The following is a 16103-nucleotide window of genomic DNA, read 5'->3' on the forward strand; positions in this document are numbered from 1 at the left end:
AACATTTTAACTCTCTTTAAATCTGAGGAGTTTTCAAAATTGCTATCAAGAGGGTAACCTTTAATTCGAAGTTAACCTTATCCTTTGGGGTTGAAATTGACCAGGCATCAGAACAAAAATGCCCCTAGTTTGACAAGGAACATTGCACTAGGGGTAATTGAACATAATTTGAAAATAAATGCCCCTAGTGTAAGGGGGGAAACTGCACTCTTTAGAAAAACGAAGTGCCCTTGTTATGAAAGTTTGAAATCGTTGATTACCGCAAATGCAATAAAGGTTTAACTTTTTTTACTTTTTATATTGAAGATTTTGAATCAGGCTTAAAGAAATTGGAACAAAATATTTCTTTCTGAAATTCATCATAGAATTTGTTCTTTCTTCCCGTCAGTTCGCTTAGGGACATGAAACTCTTCAGATCAATCATAGACAAGATACTTGTATCCACTGAGTCCATATTTGGTTCAAACTGGGTATTGAAACTTGATCTTTCAGACTTCTGATATTTCGGCTCGGGCTACCTTTTCACCTTCTTAACTCAACGGAGATTTTCTTTTATTTTTTGATAGCTCTAAGTTTTGCCTAGATTGCCTATTCAGGTTTTCAATCTAGCGAGCATGCTATAGCTTTTGCCTAAATCGCCTTTTTAGGTTTTCGATCTAGCGAGCTTACAATTTTTTTTCCTTGCTTTGATTGTTGCCAAGGTCATCATTTCAGATTTTTAACCTCACGAGCTTGCCTTAATTTTTGACTAAGTTGCCCTTTTGCGTTTTCAACCTAGTAGGCTCTTTTTTTTTCCTCCTGTCCGAACTTCTGGAGTTGCGGTCTGATCATGCTTTGCTATCTTTCTTGACTTTTCGCACGGTACTTAGGAGGACTTTCATGGGTAAGCTTAGGACTGGGTATAAAAAGAAAGGAATCTTGAGGCTCAAAAACCCAAATGCCCCTTGTGTGGCATTTTCTTTTAAATTATTTTCTTTTTCCTTAAATTTTCTTTTCGACTTTGACAAATTTTTTCTTTTTAGATTTTTTCTTTGTCGGGGAATCTATTTTTATTTTTATTTTATTTTGATGTGGTCGGGCTTGAAGTAATTTCTCAGGTTGCCTACGTACCCCAGAATTTTGGGATCAGACCAAAACGTAGTTCAAATTTTCCCTCCCCTAGGTTAGGTGATCAGGCTGAGAAAGAAAAAAATATCATTTTTTTTAAAAGACTGCAAAGGGCTGAGAAAGGAGAAAAATAAACTGGGTAGTAGGAAAATTGATTCGGCCAAAGATGGCCCCCTTAAATGTAGTACCATTTGATCCGATCAAGGTTGGTTGACTCTGGTAATTCAATTTCATCATGATTTTGAAGTCTAACAGTTTTTCCAGATAATATTTCTTTAATGATTGAATCTCTCCAATTGAATTCAAACTTTCTATGATCGAGGAAGAGTACTCAAAATTTTTTTGGGTAGTCTGATGCTTAGATCCTTGACTTATAAGTGATGAACTTTGACTTTCTTGTCAAACTTGCGAGTGACTCCTCTCCATTGATAGACCCAATCTGTTTCTAACAATTAACTTCCATCAAGACCTTGAGATATATGATTTTCCCTTTTAACCGGTAAGATTGCTTCCATATCATATTTGAGTGACTCTAGTAGAAGACTGTATTGAAGTGTAATATGTCCATAATGCGAATGGTAACTTCTCTGGCCAATCCCGGTGTGATGTGTGGTTGACACATTTTCACGATGATTGTCTTGAGATTTTTACTGGCTGCTTCAACTATTCCATCAATTTTAAAATTCCAGTACTGATACATTTTATAATCCTTCCTCTGACTATGTCAGTCAATTCTGGTTTGTATATGTGGTGTTCTCACAGGATGGGTATATATTTCATGTTGAACAACACTCCAAATTTAATCGACATATCCTCATAGGACTATGTAAGCAAGTCTTTTGAATTTTCTAAATAAATTCATCATCTCTTTGTGCTCCTCTGGGATAAGTTAATTCCAATCTGAATTTCTTGGGAATTATTTTTATTTCGAGGTCAATGACCTTTAGTTCCTCGAACAAGACATTTATCTTCTTATTCAAGGGGGGGGGGGGTTCCTTATTAGAGGAATTTCTCTTTGAAGCCAGTTATTAGTTAACTCGTTAATGCGCTCAAGGTATTCAAAAATTTTCTTTATTCAATTAAATTTAGATAGGACGACTGACACCATTGCAGACTCGACAAACTAACTTGACTAGAACAAAATAAGAAATAAAAAGACAGACTTGATTACTGAATTGATAGAAAGAACTAGACTCAAGACTCATAAACAACTAAAGACAATTACCCACAACGGACTTGATTACAGACCGAGAATTCGAGAAACTATTTCTAAGCGGTTGGACTGAGTCTTCTTCTTCAGATTCTTTGCATTCTTCAGACTTACTTCTTCTCTCTTGGCTAAGACTGCGTTTGGTGACGAAAACCTCATTAGGGACCGTCACTTTGGTAAAAGGGGGGCTAGGAGGTTTATGATTGACTGAGCGGATGAGAAGGATTGGGTCAAACGAAAGTTGAGTAGTGGATACCATGTTCAAAGTCTGAGGAGGTTGGTAAGTGGGTAGAGGGTTGGTAGTAACATTTGGCTACTCAGGGGTAGGGACAGTAACTTTTTTGGCGTCAATGAGGTCTTGAACTGTATGACGAAGAGCGACGCAACGATCAGTAAGATGATCGAAGTTTTGGTGAAACTCACAAAATAAGTTGGGATTGTGAGAAGTGGGGAGTGGATTTCGTAAAGGTCGAGGTAGGAGAGGTGCAATGAGCCCTTTACTTAATAGTTTCTGAAGGACAATGCTCAAAGGCATACCAAGATTGGTAAATTTCCTACGTCGTCGAGGTTGACTAGGGTAAACTTGGTTACTAGGCAGGATAGTAGATTGGACGGGTGTAGTAGACGTATTGGCTACATAGGTGTGATCAACGCTAGACTTGAAATTGGTGAAAGACTTTTTGAACTTGTTGTCCGAAGGATTGGAAAGGATTCTGGAAGCGAAAACATCTTCCAATTGGCTACCAGCTTGTAATAGAGACTCGAATGTAGGAAAGTATTAGGAGACTAGATGTCGGGCATACCCTTTGTAGACACGTGATTTCGTCATTACGATGACCACATCTACAATGGTTTGGAATCGCCACCATTCATATTATAAGTGGGTGTGAATGGTCACCCGATGTGCATTTTTTGAAAAAGTGACATTTTTGACGTTTTAGTGACTCTCGATGGATAGGAACTAATCAAACAATGAGATTCGGGGTAAGTGGCTCGATTGGAGAAAAGGGAAGGTGTTAGGCACCCTTTTCTCCCCACTAAAGAGTGGTAACCTCAACTTAACTCGGTCATTTTGATTTTAAAAAAATGAAAAATAAAGTGCCACGTGTTGTGCATTTGTACCCTAAATAGGGATTTATTTTTGGCTTGATTATAGGATCATCCCATTAAAGGGGATGATCCTTATAAACCTTTGCCTTGAGAAGAGAGGAGGGGATAATAGAAGAGGGAGGAGGAGAGGGTAGAGAGAGAGAGAGGGGGGAATTGCCTTGAACCCACCTTGAAGCTTCTTTCTTCTTTTCTTCTTCTTTGATGTCTTCTAAGGTCCTTAGTAATTTAGGAAAATGTTATTTTTTTTGTGTAATTGAAGGAGTAGGGAAGAGATGAGAGAGGTGAATGGAGATTGTAATTTTTTGTGAGACTTGGGGGAGAGAATTGGGAGTATTTTTGTGGTGAGAATTGAGAATAATGGTTGGTATTAAGAATTGGGGGGAGAATTTTTGTAGTTAAAAGTTGGGGGCATTTTTGGGAAGAGGAGGAGGGTATTTATAGATGTTGAGGAGTTATTTTAGGGATATAATGGAGTGAAGTGAAGAAAAATGATAGAATGGTTATGAGTTTGAAAGAGAAATTGGTGTAATTTAGAGGAGATTGGAGGGTATTTAGGGAAGGGGGGTTAAATGGGTGAGTTTTGACCCAAATGGTTTGGATCCTACCCAACCCATTTGGGTGGAATGTTTGGTGAGGTGAGTTTAAGATGGTGGTTGTGATTAAATGATATTTGAGTTAAGAGAATGGAGGATTTAAAGAGGTGGTTGATGATATTTTAGGAGGGTGAGGGAGATGATGCCATGTGTCAAAATGGGTGGAAATGAAGGGTTGAGATAGGTTGATGGGAGAGGTTGAGTGTTTGACTTGAGAGGATGGTGTAGATTTAGATTGTAGATGTGGGTTTTGTAGGGAATGATGAGGGTAAATTAGGGGAGGTATAGGTTAGGGGTGTGGGTAGATGTGTTTGATTTGAGAGAAAAGGTGATGGGTTGATGTGTGGGTAGATGGGATTTAAAGAAAATTAATGGGGTAGGTAGTTGGGTGAGGGAGGTGAGATGGGGTGATGACATGTGTCATCTTTGATTATCAAGATGGTGATTGGTTGATGTGGGTAGTGGTTGATGGGTTAGGGTTGTGGGTTGGATATGAATTGGATATGGATTTGGGCTTAGGGGCTTTGGAGTGTTTTGGGCTTGGGTTATGAAATGGTTTTGGATTTTAGGAATTGGTTGGGGGTTATTTTGGAATGGATTTTGAGGGTGTAGGTTGGTATTAGATTTTTAGGTGATGTGAGATTGAGTTTAGGTTAGGGGGGATGTTAGAAAAGTGGATTGAGGGTTTATGAGCCTTAGGTGGGTTTAGATTTTTTTTGGATTCGGAGATGGAGCGGTGGAAGGTATAGGAGGTGGTAGGCATCCCAAGTCTCGTTTTTTTTAATTTTATTTATTTTTTTGAGATTTTTGAAATCATTGGTTTGATCGAGATGCCACGTGTTGGCAAATCGGGCTTTTTAGGCCCGTTGGTGAACTTTATCGAAAATTCGACATTTTTTATTTTGGAAGCGGAGCGGGGAATATTTGGAAAGCGTAAGGTAGGCCGAGTCCTTTTGGTGGCCTTCTAAACCATTGAGAGGTCTTAGGGGCCTCGGCTTGGTCAAAATGTCACTTTTCAATGACTTGGGCCCTTAAGGCCCGTTGGCCCATTTATTTGGAAAATCTGTATTTTTGGGCCTTTTCGAGTAGTGGCCCGTTCAAATTGGGGTGTCTACACCCTTGCGAGAGGTTTTTTAAGATAATAGCCACTTGTTCTTTCTCTGAAGGTCTTTGGCCCTCCAACGACCGATGAAGTCAGTAAATGTTTCTCCATTCTTCTGTTTAGTTGACTCCAAGTCCCTTCTTGAAGTTTCAATTTCGGTACTGTATTTGTACTGATGCCAGAAAGCCTTTGACATATTCTCCCATGTACCTACTGTAGCTGGATCTTGAGACATCAACCATCGTAAAGCTGATCCTGACAGAGTTCGTTGAAATAGTAATGTCATATGTTCGTCGTTATGCCCCATAGTGCGCATGTTAGTAACATACACTTTAAGATGCGTTTTTGCACAACCTACCCCACTGAATTTGCCCATTTCAGGCATTACAAACTTATCTGGCAGATGAATTATAAGGATACGGTTCAGGGCTTCAATGCCCGTTGCAATTTCATCGATACCCTTTATACTTATCATAGCTGACTCCAGTTGAGACATTCTGTTAGCTAACACTGGATTCTCATCAGCATACTTTTCGTCTCCATCGAGTTCGAAGACTTCATGGGCACGTCTCACTGTATTTTCTTCTACCCTTTTTCCCTTAGGATCATCAATGGGATTGCCAGTTGATTCTGAAATCTGTTCTAAGACTTCCACTTTGCCCTTTATACTGTTGATATCATTGGCAAATGCTGCAAAAATCTTACGGATTTCTGTGAACTCAGATTCTGAAGTCATTTCTGCCTGTTGACTTGGTACTAACGTTCGTTCTAACCGACTGGACTTACGATTCCAACTAGGAGGTGGACGCTTGAGTTTGGGTGCAATGATAACCCTGAAAACCTCATCAAAGGTGGATTACTAGTTATGGATCCTAGAGTAGACTTCTAATAAATAGAGGTTTCTCTTGATAGCATGGGTTAAGTTAACCCCTAGATTCAAAATCTATACCCAATGAAATATTTTGATCAAGAAATATCACATGAATATGATTTATTGTTCTTGTTAAGTATGAAATTGAAAGCGCCCTTGATCCGCGGGGTGCGCGGATCCGCTTTTGACCCTTGAGGTTTGGAAGTCGCCACCTAGTTGTTACGGTCTAGGAACCGATCAATGACTTTAAACGGATAAAAAAAAACTAATCTAAAACAAAACAAAAGCTGAATTCGGGGATCATGTTACGGGGTTGGAAGGTGTTAGGCACCAACCCCGCCCGGCCAAAGCCAGTCTCTACTAACTTCCCATGTAAATTACATCGCTAAAAACCTAGATAAAAATAAATAAAAAATTTTATACCTTTCCGATAGCAAACTTTATTCCCTCAGATCTGACAAAAATAGCTCCATGTACCGTACTCCCTTGCTTCGTTCTGTCTCCGGATTTGATTTCAGATCTCCGAGGCAAGGTATCTCTTCAAGTTTTTTGTGGATTTTGGGATGTTTTTGGAAGGCTTTTAGGTATTTTCTAGACTAAAATTGAAGGAGGGATGTTAGGTAAGGAGTTGGGGCTCCAAAACTAGGGTTTATGGGAGGCTATAGGGGCTTCTAGATCTACTTCTCTTAGGATTTATGATTTGATACGAAAATAGGGTGTGAGCACCTCTATTTATAGATGTTTTTAGGGGTTGATACGAAAATAGGGTGTGAGCACCTCTATTTATAGATGTTTTTAGGGGTCCTTAAAGAAATATCTCACGAACCCTCAACAATTTTACTTAAAAGTTCGATTGATTGATTTTTTTAGTTCCAATTTTTAAATTAATTTCATTAATGTTTCACTTTAATTATTTAATGTTTTATTTATTAATTTCGAAAATTTTAATTATGAAAATTGTGAAATTACCGTTTTGCTCCCAAAGAGGACTTTTCACGTTTTAAGTCGATTTTTAATGTTCTAGGATGTTTTAGAATTGATTTTTCGTAAGGAATTCAATGGAAATATTATTTTGTGTTATTTATGAAATTTTTTGTGTGAAATGGTCATGAACTTTATGAGGGGCATTTTCGTAATTTTGTCAAATTCTGTTAAAATTGGTGAAATGATTTATTTGGTTCCGATTTGTTATTTTATGTGTTTGATTGAGTTTTCCTAAGCGTATCGTAGGTTCTTTTGAGGTTAGGGGTATTTTGATAATTTGATCAATTTTTAGTGATTTTTATCGTGAAGCTTCTTTTTGGTATGCAAGATGATGATTTCTATGTTTCTGGGGTCATATTTTCCTAGCATAGCGTGATTTATAAGGTTTTGTCAGTTTGAGATACCTCATTCGGATTTCTGAAACACATCTGGTAACAAAATAAAGCAATGGAATACACATCCATCATTGGGAATCATTGCGATCGGGTTGACGAGTTGATTAATCAGGCGGATACAAAAATGGGGTGTCTACAGATGCCCTTCTTTAGCAAAGGGTTGAAGCAAAGTAGATAGTAAATCTATTTGGGTAGATAGTGCGATATCCAAATGTCAAAGCTAGTGACAGTTCATTTTACAGCCTGATTTAGCAATTCGTCAAGGTGTTTGGATCCTTGAGGGTAAAACTCTCCCCGAATTAAAAGGTTGTCAGGTCCTTGAGTGCAAACTCTCACTGAAAGTGTCAGATCCTTGAATTTTAAAGAATTCTCCCTGACTAAAAAGTGCAAATGTGCAAGTGTGTGCACTGTGTGAAACTGAGTAAAATCTGAGTATAATTTTAGCATAATTTGAGTATAAACTGAGCATAATTGAGTAAAACTGAGCATAACTTCGAGAAAACCCTCAACAGTGACTGAGCAAAATCCAAGATAACCCTTGGCGGCATCTGAGCAAAATCCAAGATAACCCTTAGCGGCAACTGAGCAAAATCCAAGATAACCCTTGGCGGCAACTGAGCAAAATCCAAGATAACCCTTGGCGAAAACTGAGCAAAATCTAAGATAACCCTTGGCGGCAACTGAGCAAAATCCAAGATAACCCTTGGCGAAAACTGAGCAAAACTAGAAGATGAATGAATGAATTTTGGGAAAGAATGAACGAATTTGGAGAAAACTGATTAGAACGAATCGGAGAATGAATAAATCTGGAAGATAATGAATCTGGAAGAGAAATGATCGATTCCAAGAATGATCGGATCTGAAAAGAATATGGAGAACGAAAGAATGCCATATCTCCTTATGTGAGATCCAAAATGCTTTTATTTGAACCTCAATGATTTATCAAAAAGTTTTAAAACCTGAGTTTTTATTTCTTTTGAACCTCAAGAGTTTTTTTGAAAAACTGTTATCAAGAGGGTTACCTTAAATTTGGTGTTCTCATTATCTCTTAGGATTAACATTGCTCGAAGACAAAATGCCCCTAGTTTGACAATGTACGTGGCATTGAAGATAATTGAACACATCATGCCAAAATTTTAAAAAAAAATGCCCCTAGTATAAGGGGAAAAGTTACAAGAAAGAAAATGCCCCTTGTATGAAGGTTTGAAATATTTGATTACCATAAGCGCAATAAAGACTCAACTTTTAATTTTGATTAATTTTATTGAAGGTTTTTGAGTCAGGCTCAAGAGTACAAAATTATTTCCTTTCGAGTTTCATCATAAAATTCACCCTTATCGCCCTTGGTTCACTTGGGGGAGTAAAAATTTTCAGATCGATCGTAGACAAGATACTTGTGGCTTCTGAGTTTATGCCTGATTTAAGCTAAGTATTGAACTCGATTATTCGGACTTCTGATGTTTCAGCTCGGACCGCTCTCAGCTTGGGATTTTCTTCTATTTTTCTTTATTGCTCTAACTTTTGCCTAGATCACCTTTTCAGGTTTTCAATCTAACGAGCTTGTTGTAGCTTTTGCCTAGATCGCCTTTTCAGGTTTTCGATCTAGCGAGCTCTTCTTTTTTTCTCTTGGCTCTGATTGTGCCAAAGTTGTCCTTTCAGATTTCAACCTTGCAAGCTTGCCTTAATTTTTGCCTAAGTCGCCCTTTTCGGGTTTTCAACCTAGCAGGCCTCTTTTTTTATTTTTTCTTTTCTTCCTGTCTGAACTTCTGGAGTTGCTGTCTGATCTTGCTTTGCTATCTTCCTTGACTTTTCGCACGGTACTTAGAAGGACTTTCATGGGTAGGCTTAGGATTGGGTATAAAAAGAAAGGAATTTTGAGGCTCAAAAACCCAAATGCCCCTTGTGTGGCATTTCCTTTTAAATTATTTCTTTTTCTTTAAATTTTCTTCCCCATTTTGACAATTTTTTTCTTTTGAATTTTTTCTTCATTTTTTTTATTGTGTGGGAAATATATTTTTTTATTTTGATGTGGTCGGGCCTGAAGTAACTTCTCAGGTTGCCTACGTACCACAGAATTTTGGGATCAGACCAAAACGTAGTTCGAAGCTTCCCTCCCCTAGGTTAGGTGATCGGACTGAGAAAGAAAAAAGGCATAATTTTTCTTTTTGAAAAGGCTGCAAAGGGGTTGAGAAAGGTAACTGGGTAATATGAGGATTAATTCGGCCAAAGATGGCCTCCTTAAATGTAGTACCGTTTGATTTGGTCAAGGTTGGTTGGTTCTAGTAATTCGATTCCATCATGATCTTGAAGTCTGACAGCTTTTCCTGGTAATATTTCCTTGACGATGAACGGACCTCCCCAATTTGGTTTGAACTTCCCCCTGGGATCAAAAATAGGTACCCTGTTCTCTTTGAGTACTAAATCCCCGACTTGTAAGTGACGGGCCTTGATTTTCTTGTCAAACACACGGGCGACTCTTCTTTGATAAGCTTGCACGTGATACAACGCTCTCAGTCGTTTTTTCTCGATCAAATTTAACTCTTCATACCGTTGGCGAACCCAATCTGCTTCTAACAACTGACTTTCTAAAAGAACCCTGAGAGACGGAATCTCCATTTCAACTGGTAAGACTGCTTCCATGCCATACACTAAAGAGTAGGGAGTAGCTCCGGTGGAGGATCGAATTGAGGTTCGATATGCCCATAATGCAAATGGCAGTTTTTCTGACCAATCTCGATGTGATTGACACATTTTTCTAAGGATAGTCTTAATATTCTTATTAGCTGCTTCGACTGCTCCATTAGTTTGAGGTCGGTAAGGAGATGATTTATGATGTGAGATTTTGAACTTTGAACACAATTTGATAACCTCAGCTTTAAAGTGTGACCCATTATCGGAGATCAACTCCGAAGGTACCCCATATCGACTGATGATGTTCGTTTGAATAAACTTTGCAACTCGAGACGCAGTGAGGACAGCATAAGAGGCAGCTTCGACCCATTTGGTAAAATAATCGATGGCAACCAGAATGTATTCATGCCCGTTTGATGCCTTAGGCGATATTTTACCAATAATGTCAATTCCCCAGACTGAGAATGGCCATGGTGAAGTCAGACCCACTAATTGAGATGGTGGCACATGTATAAGGTTCGCATGTATTTGGCACTTATGACAGGTTTTGACCATGTGATGACAATCTGTTTCCATCGTGGGCCAGTAGTATCCTTGTCTCATAATTTTCTTAGCTAACATTTTTCCACTCATGTGAGGGCCACATTCTCCTGAATGTAGTTCAATCATTATCTGTTCAGCTTGATCTTCATCAACACACGACAAGTGAATCCCATCATAAGACCTTTTGTATAAGCTTCCTGCGCACAAGATAAATTGAGATGCTAATCTTAGTAGGGTCTGTCGTTCCTTCCTCGATGCTTCTTCCGGGAATTCTTGTTTTTCCAACACTTTCTTTATGTCTGTGTACCATGGCTTTCCATCGGGTAATTGAGTAGCAATATTGATCTGATGACAGTATGCGGGTTTGTCTTTAACTTCAACCGTGATCGGCCTTAATTCCATGCCAGGAGGTAAATGGATCATTGAAGATAAAGTTGCTAAGGAGTCAGCAAATCTGTTATCCTCCCTTGACAAGTGCTGGAACAGGATAGCTTTAAACTTACTGACTAAGTTTAGCAAATACTCATGATAAGGTTTCAACTTTTCATCCCTAGTCTTCCATTCTTCCAATGACTGATGTATGACCAAGGCTGAATCCCCAAAAACTTCAATTTCTGAATGCCCAGGTTCAAAGCAGCTTCGAGCCCCGCGATGCACGCCTCATATTCAGCCGTGTTATTAGTGTTCGAAAAGCTAACTTAATAGCGATAGGAATATGGCACCCTTCCGGAGAAAATAGGACTGCCCCTATTCCATACCCATTTTGATTGGCGGCTCCATCAAAGTACAACTGCCATGTTCGGTTCTGCGGTTCTTCTTTAATGTGCAAAATGTTCTCATCTGGGAATTGATCGACAGGCCTTATTCCTTCTACTACAGGGTGATCTGCCAAGTATTCTGCTACAGCTCCCCCTTTGATAGATTTCTGCATAACATGCGTGATGTCAAACTCTGATAGCAACAATAACCATCGTGCGGTTCTCCCTGTCAATGCTGATTTCTCGAAAAGATACTTGAGAGGATCCATCCGAGATAATAAGATAATTGAATGAGACAACATATAGTGTCGGAGTCTCTGAGTAGCCCATACTAGTGCTAAGCAAATTTTCTCCAAGGATGAATATTTTCGTTCATACTCTAACATCTTCTTACTGATGTAGTAAATGGCCCTTTCTTTGCAAGTATCTTTGTCATACTGTGCAAGCATGCATCCTATAGCTTCTTCTGTGACTGATAGATAAAGAAGAAGTGGTTCACCCGGTATAGGTGGGACCAAAATAGGTGGGTTTGAAAGATACTCCTTGACTTGGTCGAAAGTCTTTTGACATTGCTAATTCCAAACTGTTGGTTCATTCTTTTTGAGAAGCTTGAAAATAGGTTCGCAGACGTTGGTGAGTTGAGCGATGAACCTGCTAACATACTGGATTCTGCCCAGAAAACCTCGAATCTGCTTTTCAGTCTCGGGCGGTGGCATCTCTTGGATAGCTTTAATCTTTACAGGGTCTACTTCGATCCCTCTCTGACTGACTACAAACCCCAATAACTTTCCAGAAGTTACTCCAAATACACATTTCTGTGGGTTAAGGCGGAGTTGGTACTTTTGAATCCTTGTGAGAAATTTTTCTAACTCTGTAACATGCCCTAGTCGTTCTTTGGATTTGACTATCATATCATCTACATAGACTTCGACTTCCTTGTGTATCATGTCATGTAGTAAAGTCGTGGCTGCTCTTTGACAGGTAGCTCCAACGTTCTTCAAACCAAAAGGCATGACCTTGTAGCAAAAGGTCCCCCACTGCGTGATGAACGACATTTTTTGCATATCTCGAGGATCTATTTTTATCTGATTGTACCCTGAAAATCCATTCATGAAGGATAACAAAGCGTGCCCTGCTGTACTGTTCACTAGAACATCTATGTATGGTAAAGGGAAACTATCCTTTGGGCTTGCTTTGTTTAAGTCTCTAAAATCCACACACATTCTAACTTTTCCATCCTTTTTCGGCACCGGGACGACATTGGCAATCCACTCAGGGTATTCTACTACTTTTAAAAATCCAGCGTTAATCTGCTTCGTAACTTCTTCTTTGATTTTCAAAGTCCATTCCGGCTTCATACGTCGAAGTTTCTGTTTGATTGGTCGAGCATCAGGATATAACAGAATCCGATGTTGGACAATATCTGTGCTTACCCCCGGCATATCCTCGTAAGGCCATCCGAACACGTCTTTGAACTTTCTGAGTAAATCTACTATCCCTTTGCGTTCATCGGGAGATAAAGTGACCCCTATCCGAATTTCTTGAGGACTTTCTTTTATTCCGAGGTTGATAACCTCTACTTCCTCTATTAGAGGTTGAGCCCGACGTTCCTCTTCTTGTTCAAGTAATTTGATTATTTCAGGGGGAGGTTCTTCGTCAGAAGACTCTCCCTTCGAAGCCAGATTATTAGTTGAATTATTATTGTGCTCGGGGTAGTAAAAAATTTCTTTCATTTCATTGAAAAGAGATGGGGTAACAGGACTCATTGCAGACTTGATGGACTCACTCGACTTAGTAGGAAAAACAGACTCCCTAGAAGCAACAGACTCAGCAGAAACAACTAACTTACTTGACTCAACAAAAATAAATGACTCAACTGGCATGTCAGACTGAACAGGACTAATGGGACCGACAGACCCAGCCTTGACATGCAACACAGGACTGATTACATGATAATTTGATAGAGACCTAACAGCGGATTTGATTACAGACTGAGGATTTGGGATTCCTTTCTCAATTGACAACACTAAGATACCATGATCTTCAATGAATAGCTGATCTATGTTGAGGGAGTCCAGATCGAGCTACCAGTCTTCAAATTTCTTCTCCTTAACTTCTATGCTTACTTTCTTTTTCGGGCCATTCCATGCCAAAAAAGATTTCAAACCCTGGCAGACGACTACCTGTGATGTGATCAATGAACGGCTCTGGGAACCCACAGTAGCGGAAGTCTTCTCCTTCTTTCACAAAATAACCATTGAGGGTCTTTCGATAGGACTTCATTTTAATGAGATCTGTGGTACGCCTTTGCCTTTTAGCAATGGCCTTATCCCGTTTTGTCTTCCAGTATTGGGCCCAATCTTCCTTAGTAGGTTTATATCCTAGTCCGAATGTGCCGATGACCTCTTTAATCACTGGTGCCTCCTTAATACCTTGCTGCTTGCGACCTAAGCCCATACCAGGGAAGAATCTCATTTTCTTGAATATATTGGCCATGTAGCAATTAGAGGTATTTTCCATTGGAAAATATTCTTTCATGGCTTGATCCCATTGGACTGAGCATATCTTTTCAAACTCGAACCCACTGAGCTCTACTCCCTGTTGTTCTGGTTGAATTTCAAGCAACGGCTCATCCTTAGCTTCAGTACTGTTCATAATCCCTACAATTTCAGCATCTCCATGGAGAGTAATCACTAGCCCATCCTTGATAAACTTGACCTTCTGGTGTAGCGTAGAAGGGATGGCTTTGATTTGGTGTAACCATGGTCTCCCTAACAGTAAATTGAAAGAAGACTGGATGTCAATAACCTGAAATTCCACAGGAAATTCGGCTATGCCAGTGGACAGTCGAAGGTGCAAAATTCCCAGTACATCCCTCTTGGTGTTATCATAGGCTCTAACACCTTGATTAGTAGGTTTGAGATCTTCAGCCTTAAACCCGAGACAAGTAGCAGTTTTCAGAGGGCAAACGTTCAGTGCACTCCCGTTATCGATCAAAACCAAAGGTACCCTCATCCCGTTACAGTCAACTGTAATGTGCAACGGCTTAGTGTGACTTGCCCCTTCTTTTGGGAGATTTGAGTCCGAGAAGGATTGGATATTCTCCACATAAGTTGCCCCTACTATACTGGCCAGCTGATCTGGAGAAGTATCAAGGGAAACTTGGGCTGTGTTAAGTACTTTGAGAACAGCCTCCCTATGAGCAGTGGAAGCCATGAGTAAACTCCATACTGAGATATTGGCCCCTAATTTTTCAACTGTTTGATCACGGAGTTATCCTCTTCGATGCTTTCCTTAGTGGGATCTTCTCATTCTTTTCTTGCCAGGGCTGCAGGATTTTCGACACAGAGTTCTTGTGGCTTAAAAACTCTTCCCCTTCGAGTCATATGTCTAACTTCATCACAGGAAAGGGGGAAAGGCTCATCTTCCTCAGTCAACAAGTATGGATCTTCGGCTGTCAAAGGTTCAGGATTTTTCAGATTCATTTGGGCCAACAGGTAACTAGTGAACGCGGGACTATCGTAACGAGACGGGGATAAACAATATGTGTCATCCGAGGTTAGATCAAACGGTTCATAATTCGTAGTGAAAACCTCATCAGTGAAAGCTATCCCGGCAAGGGGGTAACTAGGAGGTTTGACCTGGATTGGATGGATAAGAGAGATGGGATCGAATGGCAATGAGGTATGAGAAACCATATTTAGGGTTGGTGGAGGTTGATAGGTAGGTAGTGGATTAGTGGTGACATTTGGTGGGCTAGGGATCGTGATCTTTTTGTTATCAATGAGGTTTTGAATGGCATGGCGCAGGGTGATACATCGATCCGTATGATGGCCAGGATTTTGATGAAATTCACAGAATAAGTTGGGGTTGTGTCCGGTTGGCAAGGGATTTGGTAAAGGTCAGGGTTGAATCAGGGTAAGCAACCCTTTCTTCAATAGTTTTTGCAAAGCTACGGTAAGGGTCATCCCTAAATTGGTAAATTGACGCGGAGTTCGAGGTTGACTCGGGTGAACCTGGTTATTAGTCCGGGCCAGGGGTTGAGCTGGGGTAACGGAGGTATTGGCAATGTAAGTATGGTTGATATTGGGTTTGGGAACATATGGTTTCTTAGGCTTGTTATCTGAGGGGTTGGAAAGAATCCTAGAGGCAAACGCATCCTCGAGTTGGCTTCCGGCTTGTAGTAAGGATTCAAAAGTAGGGAGGTATTGGGCCACTAGGTGCTGAGCATATCCTGGAGAGAGGTTCTTTAGGATAATTGCTACTTGTTCCTTCTCCGAAGGTCTATCCCACATTTGAGAAGCCTTGGCCCTCCAGCGACCAATGAAATCGGTGAAGGTCTCCCCATTTTTCTGTTTAGTTGCTTCCAAATCCCTTCTTAAGGTCTCAATTTCAGTACTATATTTATACTGATGCCAGAAGGCCTTTGACATATTTTCCCATGTACCCACAGTAACTGGATCTTGAGACATTAGCCAACGTAGTGCTGATCCAGATAAAGTCCTTTGGAACAACAATGTCATCTGTTCGTCGCTGAGCCCTATAGTGCGCATGTTGGTAACATACACCTTAAGATGTGTTTTCGCACACCTTGTCCCACTGAACTTGTCCATTTCAGGCATCACAAACTTCTCTAGCAAATGGATTCTAGGGATGCGGTTCAAAGCTTCAATGCCTGCTGCAATTTCATCAATACCCTTTATACTCTTCATCGCTGACTCCAATTGAGACATTCTATTAGATAACGTCAGATTTTCATCAACATACTCTTCGTCTCCGTCGAGCTCGAAGACTTCACG

The sequence above is a fragment of the Akebia trifoliata genome, chromosome 4 (genome assembly GCF_017979445.1).
Source record: "Akebia trifoliata isolate Shusen 1 chromosome 4, ASM1797944v1, whole genome shotgun sequence".
NCBI lineage: Eukaryota > Viridiplantae > Streptophyta > Magnoliopsida > Ranunculales > Lardizabalaceae > Akebia > Akebia trifoliata.